We start from the raw sequence: 12,854 nt of genomic DNA, 5'->3' as shown, positions 1-12,854 counted from the left end.
TCCACTTTGTCATGGTTTACTATGAAGCATTTATTTCCTTCAAGGGGGGGAGGGGGGGGATTATGACTTTACTTACAGCAGAAATACACAGATACTCAAAAACACATCAACAATTACAGGATGAAGTCATCCAGCTCATATTTCTCCTCGATCCTTTGTTAACAACCCCTTTTATAGCACACCAAGGGCGTAGGGTTGTTTTTTTTTTAATCAGAAAATAAATATATATATATATTTTTTTGTATACAAGATCGAGGCTCGTGTAAGAGCTAATATTGATCACAAAAAGACAAACTGACACATAAAACATATGATAAAAGGAGTGGGAGACAAGATGGGGAGAGAAAAGGAAGCACACAAGTACAACATTTGAGAGCAGGGACATCGGGAGATCTGTGGGAGGGAGAGGGCTTGGGGGAGGAGGCTTGGGAATGGGGAGGAGGCATGGGAAGGGGGAGAGGAGGCATGGGAAGGGGGAGAGGAGGCTTGGGAAGGGGGTAGGAGGCATGGGAAGGGGGGGAGGCTTGGGAAGGGGGGAGGAGGCATGGGAAGGGGGAGAGGAGGCTTGGGAAGGGGGGGGAGGCTTGGGAAGGGGGGAGGAGGCATGGGAAGGGGGGTGTGGGAGAGGTATAAAACACATGGACACTGCTAGGACTTCCAGGAAAGAAGTCGGTATTTCAGAAATTAACGGGGGTAGAAAAGATCAAGGTTTTGGATGGGGGAAGACAAGAGATGGTGGTGAACAGCTGTTTTAAAGACCCCCCGGTGTTTGCATGCAACCTGTTGCTGTGTGTCCCGGTGGCTGGACACAGTAAATATATGCAAATACGTATATGTATCTTTAATAATACACACGCTATTGCAAAGGCTAACTTTAACCACCATCCGAGTGCGATTGAAGAGAGTGAGGGAGTTTGTTCCAGAGGCGGGAGTAAAGAGGAATGAAAGAGTGAAGGTGAGCAGAGAGTCTTGATTTCGTCAATTTCACCAGAAGAGGGTTGTTGGCAGATCTTGTGCGACCTGCAGGAATTTTTTATTTTTTTATTTTTTGTATACAAGATCGAGGCTCGTGAAAGAGCTAACATTAATCACACAAAAAGTCAAACCGACACATAAAACACGAAAATAAGGGGAGCGGTAGACAAGTTGGGGAGAGAGGGGGAAGGACACAAACACAACATTTGAGAGCATGGACATCGGGAGAAATGTGGGAGGGGAAGGGCTTGGGGGGAGGTGGGAGAGGTATAAAACATATTGTTACTGATCGCGGATTAAGATGTTATTTACCGAGCGGTGGTATTGCCGCGACCGTTACAGGATCCCTGACTCACCTGATTCACCCAGGACTTTGGCCCGATCGCACCGCAGCTGCTCAATGAGGGGAAAAGACTAAAACGACGAATGCAAAGAGGAAAAGGAATAAAAAACGAATAGACGGACAGAAGAGTAATTGGATTTATTATTTACACAAGCAAAAAGGAGCAATCAAGGTTTATTTACAACACATAAGACGCAGGTGACACAGTGCAAATTTTAGCTTACCTACAGACTTAATTAAATACCCAGGGACAGAACAAACAAAACAATCTCACGTACACAAGAAGGGTGGAAAGGCAGGAGGTGGATGGCTGGAGGGAGAGGAAAGGTCCAAGGGGGTCCTGCAGCTCAACCGGCGCGTTTAGCAGCCGCCGTTCCTTTTCGGCCCTGCTCCAAACCGCCGTTCAGGCCCCTTTGGCTGTTGGGTGTTCTTGCTGCTGCGGCCTCCGCTGCGTTTCCAGGACTTGTCTGACTCGTTGGTCCACACCCTCAACTCTTTCTTGGTCCCTCACTCTTTTCCACCGACTCCTCACCGCAACCAACGCAACCACTTGACCACCACCTCTACTGACTGACTCTTCACCACTCTCCACTTGACGACCGACTCTCAACCAACTCAGACCAACTCACGACTCACTTCCGTTTGCGCCTTTTATAGCGCCTCCAGCGATTTAGCCGCCGGCGTTTTGGACACGCCCATCGGGGTGCTCACCTCGGCCCTGGTTGGTCGCGCGACCCTCGGGCTCCGCCCTCGATGACGACGGGCGGGTACGCCCCTCCTCCCCTCTATGACGAGGTGGAGTCACGCCCTTCTTCTCCGACCCTGCCTCGTGGTCAATGGCGGTTATTGGAGGGGAGGTGATTGGGAATCGAGGGCTCAGCAATGACGAGAGGGGGATGTGATAGGAAATGGAGGTTTTGGGGATGGGAATGAAAGGGGATCTATTCTCTTTCACTGGTGCAATGGAGTACTTCAATTAATGGGAGACACAGCCTTACCCTAGAACACAGAATAAGAGATAACTATCAACAGGGGTATTCTATTACTTGGCTGACGTGTATGCTTGTGGACTAATTATGGGATGCCCTTTCACCTTTACACAGCTCCGGAGGTAGGGGGGCGCAGAATAACAAATAATAATAATAGTACAGCACACAATCAACAAAAAATACAGTCCTCATCTCCGCAACACTGCACCCTCCTCCTCTTAGGCACGTCCCGGGCCTACAACTTTTATTTTTAGTGTGACACGTAGGTGTAGTTCCCTCTATTTTTAACCTGACCCTGAGTGCGACAGTTTTAAAACATAAATAAATGTGTCCCGCTGCTCCATTGCACCCTGCCTAACAGACTTACGCCCACAGTTAACCTAATCGCGGAATGGTCTTCAAACTATACACTGACGGTGGGAAGCGTTATTTACAATTGACGCTACTTTTATTTACAAGACTAACCCAGGACCTGTGATTGTTCTTTCTGGAGGGGAGACAGTCTGCTCTGCATCAATGCACCATTAAAGCACCCAAAAACGCACCAATACACGCCCCAAGCACCAATCGGTGCAGTCATCACTGTTCAAGTGTTCAACAATAAAAAATAACCAAACAACCCCTAACCCTGCAGGTGATCTCTTGCTCTTCGGCTCCCTCTGCTGGTTATTATTATTTGTTCTTCCAGATGTTGTCATTCTTTTGCTTTGCTTACTGGCGGCCTATTTGCAATAAAAGAATGCACCTAACGTGTCCGTTTTTATTTTATTTATGGCCCACAGGGGCCGACTACGTGTGGTTCACCTGTGGGGCATCGGTGCCCTGTGGCCAAGGTCCGCCAGCAAGATTTCGGGCCCTCATGGCCGGTTCCAGCAGAGGGGACATGCCCCAACCCATGGGGTCCATAAGTGGTGCTCGGCCACAGATATGTGGTGCATCGATGCAGACAGCTGGTTCTGGGAATTTCGGGCGCACAATGGCCGACCCACGCACGCTCCCCTCGGCACCCATTGGCGCACAGGTCATGTGGGAGACAAAAGGGGAAAGACAATTGAGCGAGGGGTAAGGTCACAAGGGTACACATCAATAAGGCAATGCAAGGCGAAATGCGTACGGAGGGCGAAGTGAGAAAGCTCGTCCCTACCGTACGTCACCCCCCTGTCACCTACCCTACCCTTGCCCTTACCCCATATGTACAACAATCTACACATTTACAAATTCGTCACTACTGTCACGTCTTCCCCATACTTCCCCTATACCAAATTCGTCTCCACAATCCCTCTACTTCAAAATTTGCCATCACCAAATTTATCATCAATCCTCATAAGGAGGCAGAGATGGAACATCAAAGCACAATGTCACACCCACGTCATGATGCGTCTCACAATCCAAACATTTGCACAGTAAAAAATAATTAAACATGGCATGGTGCGGAGTACCTGTCACCTCAGGTGAGTGGATGCAGATGGTGCGAGGAGACTTCATCCTAACTACTTTCTAAATGACATTAACACACTTTACACTACCCGGGGTCTTTCCCTGCCAATCCATTGGCCAGCTTACACTATGGGTTCTAAAAACCAATTCCCATTGACCAAACTGTGGTGCTTCTCAATTTGGGGTCTCACTCCCCCGATTCATCTCCCGGTGCCCTCGCACAATTTCTGGGCTGCGACGTGTAGCTCTCCCAGCAGGTCTACCCACCTGCACACCTCCACCACTGCAGTTGCCACCCGAGCTTACCTGCTCCTCACCCTAACCTATCTAACTGGGGAAGGCCCTCTCCTGGCTCTGTCACCCCCTGGTGCCCTCTGGCACTGGGCTACCCGGGTCCGTCCTCCGGATCCTCGGGCCCCATCCACAACTACCGGCTCCCAGAGCCCACCTGCGGCCTCACCTGGCCGACATCCTCACAGTGGTGGAGTGCCCAAACCAACTACACACACTAACAGGCTACACGCCCAGCCATTTCCACAACACTAATGCACCCATCCAAAGACCATTCTTTCACTCGCACCACAGATGCCAATATCCAACCACAATTTACCTGTACCCTCTACCTAACACTTACACTACCCGCCCCGGGTATCCGTGATGGGGGTCCACTCTTCCCCCATTCACACCTTCGCACCATCCACTCCACTCCACAATTCCCACCATACTCACTCCACAACCATCCATTCCAATACTCCATTTATTCCATACACCTGTCCTCCATTCACCTGTCGTTGCACACCTGGGCAATCACACCTGGTGCCACCTGCACCCTCCTCCTCTTCCTGGACCCGTTGGTCAACACAACACACATCACCATCACTCACTCAAACACTGCTCCACACACCTGTTCAGTTGCACACCTGTGCAATCACACCTGTTCAATCACACCTGTTCAATCCTCAAACACACGGCATCATCTCAGCTAACTACTCCACTCTGAAACTTGCGCTTCCCAGTCGTCCCTTTAAACTATTGCGCTCCCACGTCATTATTATCCACACTAATCTACCTGCGTCCCCACTACAGGTATCAGTCACTATCTAAACCTTAACGTTACCTAATGTCATCTTCGCTAGATCCCTATCAATATAACCAAGCCCTCCCTGGCTCGGTTGTCATAGCCACCCCATAAACTATTGCGCATTTGCCCCCACTCTGTGAGGGATGATGGATTTGCCATCCCACCACATCGGGGGTCTCTCCCTATGAATTTTGTTCGTCCAAATTCAATAAACCAAAAATTTGCCATTTACTGCAAACACCATACCATCATCAAATTTTGCTTTTTTTTTTTCTTTCTAATTTCGGGGCCAAAACACTATCCTCATCACCCGTCTACTTATTACATCCTCTCGGTGCGCCAATTCCCTTCTAAAGCTCGGCTTCGTACAGCCGAGCCATGAACGCGGGTTCTTTTGTGCCGGCGGCTGGATGCGTCCGGCACTCGGTGCAGGGACGGGGGCTTACCCGGGCCGAGATCCCACGTACCACCTCGGCGTGGAGCCATCCAATGTCCCGATCTCGACCTGCCGGCACGTCTCAATAGAAAGTGGTCGCCATGACGACCCTTCCTGTCGGGCTGCCTGCTCCGCCTAGTGGAGCCCGGACGCGGCCGTTCCAAGCGAGGCACAGCGTGGATCGCGTACGGCGGTTCTTTCGAAACCGCCGTGGTTCGGATCCCCGCTGGTCCTCGCGGCACGCGAAGCTGCCCGACGCGCACCGAGGGCCCGATTCGGCTATAAGTCGTTCTAACCTCTAACCCGGTTACCGTCGATGCTTCCTTCACCTGGATGCTTACATGCATACGCTACCCCTTTCTTGCTCATACATCCAGCCGTTTCCATGCTCCTCGTCGTACCTTCTCTAACACACCCAGGTACCCTCATTCCACTCCCAGCCTTGGTCACACACCTGACCACCGAACACTTTGGCACACATTCGTTGGTCGCACACCTCACCAACACACCTCTTCGCGCCCCCTCCTCGGTCACCTCCTCTGTGACAATCACAGGTGTGCCCTCACTCGCACACCCAACCACGTGCCTCACGACCAATTCCAGCGTGCATTCCCACACACGCTCTACCATTCCAGGTGTGCTTCCTTTCTCACCTGTCACAACCAACTCACACTCCGTGTCACTCTCACTACTCTCACCACCACTCTTGACAATGCACTCACCCTTACTCCCGACAGCGCACTCTTTCCTCATGCACCCGTCCGTTACACACCTTTCTCGCGCATCCTCTCGCGCACACTCTTTCGTTACATCCTCTGTAACTCTCACCACAGGCGTGCATTCTCCTTCACTCTTGACAGCGCACTCTTTCCCCATGCACCTGTCCGTTACACACCTTTCTCGCGCATCCTCTCGCGCACACTCTTTCGTTACATCCTCTGTAACACTTACCACACCGCGCTTCCATGTGCTCCCTCGCACACGCGCTTCGACCAACTCACTCTTGACGGCACACTCACTCCTCGGCGTGCACTTTTTCCTCACACACCCCATGGTCGGACATTCTCGCACACCTCTTTTTTCGCACACCAGACCTGTCGCACACTTCACCAACGGCCTCTCACGAACACCCGGATCCAAACCAATCCCCAAGCCGACTGAATCTCCCCTCACATCATATACATTGCCACTCACCTCCGTACCTCGTCGTCGCACCTCCTCTGCCACCTGCAAACTTTTTATTTGGTTAGTGAGCACCTCATCATGATTTGAACACAGACCTTGTACATATTCCATGACTTCCTCCTTTATCTCCCTCTTAGTTTCCCTCCGTCTCTTCTTAATTTCACTCACCCCCTCTTCCACCTCCTCTAATTTTTCCTTTACCTCCTTCATCTCCCTGTGCGCCCCCTCTATCTCTTCCTCTAACGCCACTTTAACCGTTTCTATGTGCGTCCTCACTTCTCGGTCCTTCGTCTCTATTACTTCTGTCACCTCTTCCAACTTCTTCGTCAACCCCTCATGTACCATCTGACATTCCTTCTGTGTCGCTATTAATTCATTTTTTATGTCCTTTTGTGTCGCTTTTAACCCCCCGATTATTGCAGTGTTCTTTTCCACTTGGTCCGCTAGTTCCCTTTGTCCGACTGTCAGCTGTTCTACTCCCTTCGTCAGATCCTCTATGCCCCCCTGTAACCTAGCCGTATTATTCCTCACTTCTTTCTCCATACGCTTCTCACCTCGCTTTACCTCCTCGCGTAGCCCCAAAACCTCCTCACTTACCCCTCGTCGTATTTCCTCCATCTCTTTTGCAGATGCCACCCTCATCTGTCCCAATTCATCCCTCTGAGCATCCAGTTTACTTTCTAACCCGATTTGCACCTCCTCTATCTGGTTCCCCATTCGTTTGATTTCCCGGGCAGATTGTTCCCCTATTTCCCGCAATTTGTCCTCCATCCTATTTTCTAACCCCATTAACCCATTTTTCACCTCTTTTATCCCGTTGTCTAACCCCTCAAAATTATTGTCTAACTTCCCAAATTTCTTGTCTAACTCCTCAAAATTATTGTCTAACTTCTCACCGGTACCCCTCGCTTCGTCCCTCATTACCCCCATTTGCTCACTCTGAGCATCCATCCGGTTCCCCATTACCCCCATTTGGCCCCCCATCTTCCCAATTCCCAATTCCAAATCCCGAATCGTCCCGAAATATTATAACCTCCTCCGGAGGTCTTGAGAACTGTACCCCTGGTGTCGTGTCATTTTAACCCAGCCGTTGTGTCCTTTCCTCAATTGATTTAGCGTAGCGCGACTCGGCCAACGTTCGAGTATAATCGGGTAAACTGTGCAGACGCGGTCATACCAAACCGCTCGGTAAACCAACATCCACAACCGCGTCTGTAACATCCGCGCCGAAGATCGGCCCCCCAATTCCACTGCTTCGCCGATGACATCCAGCTTTTCATCTCCACCAAGTCCATCTCCACCGCCACCCACTCTATCCTGACAAACTGCATCACTGAAATAAAATCCTGGCTTCAAATCAACTTCCTCAAACTTAACTGTGATAAATCTGAAATAATCATCATTGGCCCAAAAACGCTCACCAAGTCCACCCATAACTTTGCCCTCAACATCGACGGTTTCCCAGTATCCACCTCCCCTCACATCCGGAATCTTGGCATCATCTTTGACCAAACCCTCTCCTTCGACAAATACACTAAACAGATCACAAAGACAGCCTGCTTTCACCTGAAAAACATCGCCCGTCTCCGTCCATCCCTCTCCTCCGTGGCTGCAGAAACCCTCATCCACGCCTTCATCACTTCCCGTCTGGACTACTGCAATAGCCTCCTTTATGGTTCACCCTCAACAATCACCAATAAACTCCAATACATTCAGAACTCCGCTGCCCGTCTACTCACCCATTCCCGGACCCGTGACCACATCACCCCCGTCCTTTACAAGCTTCACTGGCTCCCCATCTCCCAGAGAATCCAGTACAAAATCCTCCTCTTGACCTACAAAGCCCTCCATAACCTGGCCCCATCCTACCTGGCTGACCTCCTCTCCAGACACACTCCCACCCGCAACCTCCGCTCTGCTGGTACCAACCTCCTGACCCCCCCCATCCGGACCAAATTTAGATCCTGGGGGGACAGGGCCTTCTCCATCGCTGCTCCCACCCTCTGGAACTCGCTACCTCACACCATCAGAGACTCCTCCTCACTCACCACATTCAAAACATCACTCAAGACCCACCTGTTCAACACTGCATTCAACATTTAACCCACAGCATCTAACCCCTGACTATCTCCTCTCCTTCTCCCTCCTTTGTGCTTTGAATATTTCCCTATTGATTCTTCTTTTTTGCAATTGTCTTTATGTTTTGCTATGCATTATGTTTTGCACTCTGTCAAAGCGTCTTTGGGCTTCCTGAAAAGCGCTATATAAAATAAATGCATTATTATTATTATTATTATCTCTCCCATACTGCTTTTCAAACCTCTAATTTGGTCTCCCAATTGCTCACTATTCTTTTCCATAAGGGCCTTCATTTGCATCATAAAAAGGTTCAAATCCACTAGCGGCGCTGCTGCGGTCGCGGGCGCGGCAAAATTTGGTGCCGCTCCACCCACGTACGCGAGGACGCCATTTTGCGCGCCTGATACTCCCTCAACCGCCTCCTCATTGCTCCCCTCCATTTGATCCTGGGTTACTCCTAACCCCTCTATCTCTCCCACCGGCATCCCGTCGCCTTGACCAGCCATGGCGCGATTTCAAAGTTCAGGTTTTGTAAAACAAAACAAATTTCGGTACTTTATAATTTTGAGCGCGTTAAGCGCGCTTTGGGTCCGATCTCACTTCCTGACACCAATTGTTACTGATCGCGGATTAAGATGTTATTTACCGAGCGGTGGTATTGCCGCGACCGTTACAGGATCCCTGACTCACCCGATTCACCCAGGACTTTGGCCGGATCGCACCACAGCTGCTCAATGAGGGGAAAAGACTAAAACGACGAATGCAAAGAGGAAAAGGAATAAAAAACGAATAGACGGACAGAAGAGTAATTGGATTTATTATTTACACAAGCAAAAAGGAGCAATCAAGGTTTATTTAAAACACATAAGACGCAGGTGACACAGTGCAAATTTTAGCTTACCTACAGACTTAATTAAATACCCAGGGACAGAACAAACAAAACAAACTCACGTACACAAGAAGGGTGGAAAGGCAGGAGGTGGATGGCTGGAGGGAGAGGAAAGGTCCAAGGGGGTCCTGCAGCTCAACCGGCACGTTTAGCAGCCGCCGTTCCTTTTCGGCCCTGCTCCAAACCGCCGTTCAGGCCCCCTTTGGCTGTTGGGTGTTCTTGCTGCTGCGGCCTCCGCTGCGTTTCCAGGACTTGTCTGACTCGTTGGTCCACACCCTCAACTCTTTCTTGGTCCCTCACTCTTTTCCACCGACTCCTCACCGCAACCAACGCAACCACTTGACCACCACCTCTACTGACTGACTCTTCACCACTCTCCACTTGACGACCGACTCTCAACCAACTCAGACCAACTCACGACTCACTTCCGTTTGCGCCTTTTATAGCGCCTCCAGCGATTTAGCCGCCGGCGTTTTGGACACGCCCATCGGGGTGCTCACCTCGGCCCTGGTTGGTCGCGCGACCCTCGGGCTCCGCCCTCGATGACGACGGGCGGGTACGCCCCTCCTCCCCTCTATAACGAGGTGGAGTCACGCCCTTCTTCTCCGACCCTGCCTCGTGGTCAATGGCGGTTATTGGAGGGGAGGTGATTGGGAATCGAGGGCTCAGCAATGACGAGAGGGGGATGTGATAGGAAATGGAGGTTTTGGGGATGGGAATGAAAGGGGATCTATTCTCTTTCACTGGTGCAATGGAGTACTTCAATTAATGGGAGACACAGCCTTACCCTAGAACACAGAATAAGAGATAACTATCAACAGGGGTATTCTATTACTTGGCTGACGTGTATGCTTGTGGACTAATTATGGGATGCCCTTTCACCTTTACACAGCTCCGGAGGTAGGGGGCGCAGAATAACCAATAATAATAATAGTACAGCACACAATCAAAAAAAATACAGTCCTCATCTCCGCAACAATATGAACACTGCAAGGACTTCCAGGAAAGAAGTTGGAATTTCCAAAAAAAGTATCTGGGGTGAATTAGCAGGGGTAGAAAAGATCAAGGTTTTGGATGGGGGAAGATAAGAGATGATGGTGAACAGCTGTTTTAAAGACCTGGAGGGAGGAGTGGGATTGAAGGGAGTGGGGGAGTTTGTTCCAGAGGTGGGAGAAAAGGGGAATGAAATAGTGAAGGTGAGCAGAGAGCCTAGATTTTGGCAGTTTAACCATAAGAGGGTTGCAGGCAGATCTTGTAAGACCTGAAGGAATATTGGTGGGACAGAGCACAGAGAGAGCTGGGGGAGCAAGGCTGGAGAGGAGTCGGTAAAAGACAGAAAGACCACCAACCTGCCTGCGGTGAGTGAGTGAAAGGCCCTCGGAGTTAACTTCCTCGCAGGAGATTCCAATGACTCTGAAAGCTTTGGTTTCAACAGCGTGAAGCCGAGCTAGGTGTGAGGCAGGAGCACCGGCCCAGAGGGGAGAACAGTATTCCATTGAGCTGCGGATGAAAGCCTTGTATGTGGTGAGGAGCTCAGGTGTGCCAACGAAGGACTTCGCACGATGGAGGATGCCCAGTCGGCGACTGGCTTTGGAGGCCAGCTTGGAAATGTGGTTTTCCCAAGAAAGATTATGGCAGATAGTGAGACCCAAAAGCTTGAGCGACAGAACTTCTTGGAGAGGGTTGTTGAGAAAGTAGATGGGAGGGTTTTCCAGTCGGTCTTTTCGGAGAGACATAGTAAGAGTGTGAGATTTGTCAGGATTGAAAGACATGTTCCACTTGTTTGACCAGTCTGTGATTTTGTCCAGGTCTGCAGAGAGTGAGGAGGCTGCAGACTGCCGATCTGAGGGATGAGGAATGGAGCGGCAGATAGTGGAGTCATCAGCAAAGACATAGAGAGGATTTTCCAGAGAGTCGGAGAGATCATGGATGAAGACCAGAAATAGCACAGGGCCCAGAACACTGCCTTGAGGAACACCAGCCAGAACAGGAAGGGGAGATGAGAGAAACCCATTCAGGGCCACACGTTGCCTATGACCAGAGAGGAAGTCCGCAAGCCATGAGTGGAGATTTCTATGGATACCATATGAGGAGAGTTTGGTGAGCAGAGCTGGGTGCCAGACCGTATCGAAGGCACGTGATATGTCAAGTGAGACAGCTCTGATTTCCTGTTTGGCATTGAGGACCTCCATCCATTGTTGAGACAACAGAAGCAACATGTCCAGAGTAGAATGACGTGGTCTGAATCCAAATTGATGATCAGAGATCAAGCCATTGGAGAAGAGGAAGGGAAGAGGAAGGATTCCAATTCAGAATCATTGGAATCTCCCGCGATGAAGCTATCTCTGAGGGCCTTTCACTAACGCACCGCAGGCAGGTAGGTGGTGTTTCTGTCTTCTACCGACTCCTCTCCGGCCTTGCTCCCCCAGCTCTCTGTGCTCTGTCCCCCAAATATTCCTACAGGTTGCACAAGATCTGCCAGCAACCCTCTGATGGTTAAACTGCTGAAATCTCGGCTCTCTGCTCACCTTCACTCTTTCAATCCTCTTTTCTCCCGCCTCTGGAACAAACCCCCACACTCCCTTCAATCCCACTCCTCCCTCCAGGTCTTTAAAACAGCTGTTCACCACCATCTCTTATATTCCCCCATCCAAACCTTGATCTTTTCTACCCCCGCTAATTCACCCCAGATCCACCTTGTTTGAAATTCCAACTTCTTTCCTGGAAGTCCTGGCAGTGTCCATATGTTTTATACCTCTCCCACTCCCCCCCCCCCCCCCCCTTCCCATGCCTTCCCCCCAAAGCCCTCTCCCTCCCACAGATCTCTCCATGTCTCCATGTCTCTCGGTCCCTGCTCTCAAATGTTGCGTTTGTGTCCTTGCCCCTCTCTCCCCATCTTGTCTACCGCTCCCGATGTTATATGTTTTATGTGTCGGTTTGTCTTTCTGTGTGATTAATGTTCGCTCTTTCACGAGCCTCGATCTTGTATACAAAAAAAACAAAAAACAAACAAACAAACAAAAAATTGATATCAGAAAATTTTAAATAATATTTCTGCATTAATATCTGCTAAACTATCCGCACCAAGTGACAAGCCCATCTCAGCCAACGTTTCACCAATCTCCCCGTCAAGCTCATCTGTACACCAATCTTCTCCCTCAGTTCATCCATTCTCCCTCTAGTTCTATCCACCCTCTTCACTCCTGCAATCCTTCTGACCCAGTTGTTCTCGCAAACCTGCAGCCAATTTCCTCCATCAGAACCTTTCCTTTCAATCTCCTTGAAATCTTGCTGTCTGCCATTACTTCCTCCACCTTACTCCATGCATTCACACCCACCTGGATATTCCTCCTCACGGTCACCTCTGACTTACCATCCCTGGTCACTGTTTCCCCCCACATACTCAAACAGTCAAACCTTTCCTTGTCTGATCTCCTTCC

Source organism: Myxine glutinosa, chromosome 12 (genome assembly GCF_964187855.1).
Source record: "Myxine glutinosa chromosome 12, kmMyxGlut1.1, whole genome shotgun sequence".
In the NCBI taxonomy this organism is placed as follows: Eukaryota; Metazoa; Chordata; class Myxini; order Myxiniformes; family Myxinidae; genus Myxine; species Myxine glutinosa.
The sequence above is the reverse complement of the archived record's forward strand: the minus strand, read 5'-3'. Positions refer to the sequence as shown.